This window comes from Entelurus aequoreus, linkage group LG20 (genome assembly GCF_033978785.1).
Source record: "Entelurus aequoreus isolate RoL-2023_Sb linkage group LG20, RoL_Eaeq_v1.1, whole genome shotgun sequence".
Taxonomy (NCBI): Eukaryota; Metazoa; Chordata; class Actinopteri; order Syngnathiformes; family Syngnathidae; genus Entelurus; species Entelurus aequoreus.
In genome coordinates, this window is record NC_084750.1 from 36592813 (window position 1) to 36599652 (window position 6840).

Below are 6840 nucleotides of genomic sequence, written 5' to 3' on the forward strand. Positions count from 1 at the left end.
CAAAAAATGGACTTGCTTCAGCAGCACAATTCTGGTGCTGTAGTTGTAGGAGATGTCTCAAAATGTCATCAGGAGTCCCGACTAAACCCGAAAATGGAAAAAAAATGCATATTTTAGGAAAAAAAAATATTTTGCTAAAATGTCGTAAAAAAAATTTAAAAAAACGGACTTGCTTCAGCAGCACAATTCTGGTGCTGTAGTTGTAAGAAATGTCTCAAAACGTCTTCAGGAGTCCCGAGAAAACCTGAAAATGGAAGAAAATGCATATTTTACGAAAACATTTTTTTGCTAAAATGTCGTAAGGGGGGACCCTTACAAAAAATAAAAAAAAACGGACTTGCTTCAACAGCCCAATTCTGGTGCTGTAGTTGTAGGAGATGTCTCAAAACATCATCAGGAGTCCCGCCAAAACCCGAAAATGGAAGAAAATGCATATTTTAGGGAAAAAAATATATTTTGCTAAAATGTCGTATAAAAAAAAACAAAAACGGACTTGCTTCAGCAGCACAATTCTGGTGCTGTAGTTGTAGGAGATGTCTCAAAACGTCATCAGTAGTCCCGACTAAACCCGTAAATGTAAGAAAATGCACATTTTACGAAAAAAAAAATTTGCTAACATGTCGACCCTTACAAAAAAATCAAAAAAACAGACTTTCTTCAGCAGCACAATTCTGGTGCTGTAGTTGTAGGATATGTCTTAAAACGTCATCAGGGGTCCTGATTAAACCCGTAAATGTAAGAAAATGCATATTTTACGAGAAAAAATATTTTGCTTAAATGACATAAGGGGGGACCCTTACAAAAAATTCAAAAAAACGGACTTGCTTCAGCAGCACAATTCTGGTGCTGTAGTTGTAGGATATGTCTCAAAACGTCATCAGGAGTCCCGACTAAACCCGTAAATGTAAGAAAACGCATATTTTACGAAAAAAAATTTTTGCTAAAATGTCGTAAGGGGGGACCCTTACAAAAAATTCAAAAAAACGGACTTGCTTCAGCAGCACAATTCTGGTGCTGTAGTTGTAGGAGATGTCTTAAAACGTCATCAGGGGTCCTGATTAAACCCGTAAATGTAAGAAAATGCATATTTTACGAAAACATCTTTTTGCTAAAATGTCGTAAGGGGGGACCCTTAGAAACAATTCCAAAAAATGGACTTCCTTCAGCAGCACAATTCTGGTGCTGTAGTTGTAGGAGATGTCTCAAAACATCATCAGGAGTCCCGAGAAAACCTGAAAATTGAAGAAAATGCATTTTTTATAAAAAAAAAAAATGCTAAAATGTCATAAGGGGGGACCCTTACGAAAAATTCGAAAAAACGGACTTGCTTCAGCAGCACAATTCTGGTGCTGTAGTTGTAGGAGATGTCTCAAAACATCATCAGGAGTCCCGAGAAAACCTGAAAATTGAAGAAAATGCATTTTTTATAAAAAAAAAAAATGCTAAAATGTCATAAGGGGGGACCCTTACGAAAAATTCGAAAAAACGGACTTGCTTCAGCAGCACAATTCTGGTGCTGTAGTTGTAGGAGATGTCTCAAAGCGTCACCAGGAGTCCCGACTAAACCCGTAAATGTAAGAAAATGCACATTTTACGGAAAAAATAATTTGCTAACATGTCGACCCTTACAAAAAATTCAAAAAAACGGACTTGCTTCAGCAGCACAATTCTGGTGCTGTAGTTGTAGGAGATGTCTGAAAATGTCATCAGGGGTGCTGATTAAACCCGTAAATGTAAGAAAATGCATATTTTACGAAAAAAATATTTTGCTAAAATGTCGTAAAAAAATTCAAAAAAATGGACTTGCTTCAGCAGCACAATTCTGGTGCTGTAGTTGTAGGAGATGTCTTAAAACGTCACCAGGGGTCCTGATTAAACCCGTAAATGTAAGAAAATGTAAAAAAAAATGCATATTTTACGAAAAAAAATATTTTGCTAAAATGTCGTAAAAAATTCAAAAAAACGGACTTGCTTCAGCAGCACAATTCTGGTGCTGTAGTTGTAGGAGATGTCTCAAAACGTCATCAGGAGTCCCGACTAAACCCGTAAATGTAAGAAAATGCATATTTTACGAAAAAAAATATTTTGCTAAAATGTCGTAAGGGGTGACCCTTACAAAAAATTCAAAAAAATGGACTTGCTTCAGCAGCACAATTCTGGTGCTGTAGTTGTAGGAGATGTCTCAAAACGTCATCAGGGGTCCTGATTAAACCCGTAGATGTAAGAAAATGCATATTTTACGAAAACATCTTTTTGCTAAAATGTCGTAAGGGGGGACCCTTAGAAACAATTCCAAAAAATGGACTTCCTTCAGCAGCACAATTCTGGTGCTGTAGTTGTAGGAGATGTCTCAAAACATCATCAGGAGTCCCGAGAAAACCTGAAAATGGAAGAAAATGCATTTTTTATAAAAAAAAAAATTGCTAAAATGTCGTAAGGGGGGACCCTTACGAAAAATTCGAAAAAACGGACTTGCTTCAGCAGCACAATTCTGGTGCTGTAGTTGTAGGAGATGTCTCAAAGCGTAACCAGGAGTCCCGACTAAACCCGTAAATGTAAGAAAATGCACATTTTACTAAAAAAATAATTTGCTAGCATGTCGACCCTTACAAAAAATTCAAAAAAACGGACTTGCTTCAGCAGCACAATTCTGGTGCTGTAGTTGTAGGAGATGTCTTAAAACGTCACCAGGGGTCCTGATTAAACCCGTAAATGTAAGAAAATGTAAAAAAAAATGCATATTTTACGAAAAAAAATATTTTGCTAAAATGTCGTAAAAAATTCAAAAAAACTGACTTGCTTCAGCAGCACAATTCTGGTGCTGTAGTTGTAGGAGAGGCCTTAAAACGTCACCAGGGGTCCTGATTAAACCCGTAAATGTAAGAAAATGTAAAAAAAAATGCATATTTTACGAAAAAAAATATTTTGCTAAAATGTCGTAAAAAATTCAAAAAAACGGACTTGCTTCATCAGCACAATTCTGGTGCTGTAGTTGTAGCAGATGTCTCAAAACGTCATCAGGAGTCCCGACTAAACCCATAAATGTAAGAAAATTTAAATTTTACGAACACATTTTTTTACTAAGATGTCGTAAGGGGGGACCCTTACAAAAAAATCAAAAAAACCGACTTGCTTCAGCAGCACAATTCTGGTGCTGTAGTTGTAGGAGATGTCTCAAAACGTCATCAGGAGTCCCGACTAAACCCATAAATGTAAGAAAATGCATATTTTACGAAAAAAAAAATTTTGCTAAAATGTCGTAAGGGGTGACCCTTACAAAAAATTCAAAAAAATGGACTTGCTTCAGCAGCACAATTCTGGTGCTGTAGTTGTAGGAGATGTCTTAAAACGTCATCAGGGGTCCTGATTAAACCCGTAAATGTAAGAAAATGCATATTTTACAAAAAAATTTTTTTGCTAAAATGTCATAAAGGGGGGACCCTTACAAAAAATTCAAAAAAACGGACATGCTTCAGCAGCACAATTCTGGTGCTGTAGTTGTAAGAGATGTCTCAAAACGTCATCAGGAGTCCCGACTAAACCCGTAAATGTAAGAAAATGTAAGAAAATGCAATTTTACGAAAAAAATGTTGCTAAAACGTCTTAAGGAGGGGACCCTTACAACAAATTTTAAAAAACGGACTTGCTTCAGCAGCACAGTTCTGGTGCTGTAGTTGTAGGAGATGTCCTAAAACGTCATCAGGAGTCCCGACTAAACCCGTAAATGTAAGAAAACGCATATTTTACGAAAAAATATATTTTGCTAAAATTGTCGTAAAAAAATCCAAAAAAACAGACTTGCTTCAGCAGCACAATTCTGGTGCTGTAGTTGTAGGAGATGTCTCAAAACGTCATCAGAAGTCCCGACTAAACCCGTAAATGTAAGAAAATGCATATTTTACTAAAAAAAATGTTTGATAAAATGTCGTAAGGGTGCACCCTTACAAAAAATTCAAAAAAACGGACTTGCTTCAGCAGCACAATTCTGGTGCTGTAGTTGTAGAAGATGTCTGAAAACGTCATCAGGAGTCCCGACTAAACCCGTAAATGTAAGAAAATGCATATTTTACGGAAAAAAAAATGTTGCTAAAATGTCTTAAGGAGGGGACCCTTACAAAAAATTAAAAAAAACGGACTTGCATCAGCAGCACAATTCTGGTGCTGTAGTTGTAGGATATGTCTCAAAACGTCATCAGGGGTCCTGATTAAACCCGTAAATGTAAGAAAATGCATATTTTACGGAAAAAAAATATTTTGCTAAAATTGTCGTAAAAAAAATCAAAAAAACGCACTTGCTTCAGCAGCACAATTCTGGTGCTGTAGTTGTAGGAGATGTCTCAAAATGTCATCAGAAGTCCCGACTAAACCCGTAATTGTAAGAAAATGCATATTTTACAAAACATTTTTTTTGCTAAAATGTCGTAAGGGGGGACCCTTAGAAAAAATTCAAAAAAACGGACTTGCATCAGCAGAACAATTCTGGTGCTGTAGTTGTAGGAGATGTCTCAAAACGTCATCAGGAGTCCCGACTAACCCCGTAAATGTAAGAAAATGTAAGGAAATGCATATTTTACGAAAACATTTTTTTGCTAAAATGTCGTAAGGGGTGACCCTTACAAAAAAATTTTAAAAAACGGACTTGCTTGAGCAGCACAATTCTGGTGCTGTAGTTGTATCAGATGTCTTAAAACGTCATCAGGGGTCCTGATTAAACCCGTAAATGTAAGAAAATGCATACTTTACGAAAACATTTTTTTCTAAAATGTCGTAAAAAAAATACAAAAAAACGGACTTGCTTCAGCAGCACAATTCTGGTGCTGTAGTTGTAGGAGATGTCCTAAAACGTCATCAGGGGGTCCTGAATAAACCCGTAAATGTAACAAAATGTAAGAAAATGCATATTTTACGAAAAAAATGTTTCGCTAAAATGTCGTAAGGGAGGACCCTTACAAAAAATTCTAAAAAACGGACTTGCTTCAGCAGCACAATTCTGGTGCTGTAGTAGTAGGAGATGTCTCAAAACGTCATCAAGAGTCCCGACTAAACACATAAATGTAAGAAAATGTATATTTTACGAAAAAAATGTTTTGCTAAAATGTCGTAAGGCCTTACAAAAAATTCAAAAAAACGGACTTGGTTCAGCAGCACAATTCTGGTGCTGTAGTTGTAGGAGATGTCTGAAAATGTCATCACGGGTCCTGATTAAACCCGTAAATGTAAGAAAATGCATATTTTACGAAAACATTTTTTTTCTAAAACGTCGTAAAAAAATAAAAAAAACGGACTTGCTTCAGCAGCACAATTCTGGTGCTGTAGTTGTAGGAGATGTCTCAAAACGTCATCAGGAGTCCCGACTAAACCCGTAAATGTAACAAAATGTAAGAAAATGGATATTTTACGAAAAAAATGTTTCGCTAAAATGTCGTAAGGGTGGACCCTTACAAAAAATTCTAAAAAACGGACTTGCTTTAGCAGCACAATTTACGAAAAAAATAATTTGCTAACATGTCGACCCTTACAAAAAATTTAAAAAAACGGACTTGCTTCAGCAGCACAATTTTGGTGCTGTAGTTGTAGGAGATGTCTCAAAACGTCATCAAGAGTCCCGACTAAACCCATAAATGTAAGAAAATGCATATTTTACGAAAAAAATGTTTTGCTAAAATGTCGTAAGGCCTTACAAAAAATTCAAAAAAACGGACTTGCTTCAGCAGCACAATTCTGGTGCTGTAGTTGTAGGAGATGTCTTAAAACGTCATCACGGGTCCTGATTAAACCCGTAAATGTAAGAAAAAGTAAGAAAATGCATATTTTACGAAAAAAAGTATTTTGCTAAAATGTCGTAAAAAAATTCAAAAAAACAGACTTGCTTCAGCAGCACAATTCTAGTGCTGTAGTTGTAGGAGATGTCTCAAAACGTCATCAGGGGTGCTGATTAAACCTGTAAATGTAAGAAAATGCATATTTTACGGAAAAACGTTTTTGCTAAAATGTCGTAAGGGGTGACCCTTACAAAAAATTCAAAAAAACGGACTTGATTCAGCAGCACAATTCTGGTGCTGTAGTTGTAGGAGATGTCCTAAAACGTCATCAGGGGTCCTGATTAAACCCGTAAATGTAAGAAAATGTAAGAAAATGCATATTTTACGGAAATTTTTTTTTTTGCTAAAATGTCGTAAAAAAATTTAAAAAACGGACTTGCTTCAGCATCACAATTCTTGTGCTGTAGTTGTAGGAGATGTCCTAAAACGTCATCAGGGGTCCCGACTAAACCCGTAAATGTAAGAAAAAGTAAGAAAATGCATATTTTACGAAAAAAAATGTTTGCTAAAATGTCGTAAGGGGTGACCCTTACAAAAAATTTTAAAAAACGGACTTGATTCAGCAGCACAATTCTGGTGCTGTAGTTGTAGGAGATGTCCTAAAACGTCATCAGGGGTCCTGATTAAACCCGTAAATGTAAGAAAAAGTAAGAAAATGCATATTTTACGAAAAAAAATGTTTGCTAAAATGTCGTAAGGGGTGACCCTTTCAAAAAATTTAAAAAAACGGACTTGATTCAGCAGCACAATTCTGGTGCTGTAGTTGTAGGAGATGTCCTAAAACGTCATCAGGGGTCCTGATTAAACCCGTAAATGTAAGAAAATGCATATTTTACGGAAAAAATTTTTTTGCTAAAATGTCGTAAAAAAATTTAAAAAACGGACTTGCTTCAGCAGCACAATTCTGGTGCTGTAGTTGTAGGATATGTCTCAAAACGTCATCAGGGGTCCCTATGAAACCTGTAAATGTAAGAAAAAGTAAGAAAATGCATATTTTACGAAAAAAAATATTTTGCTA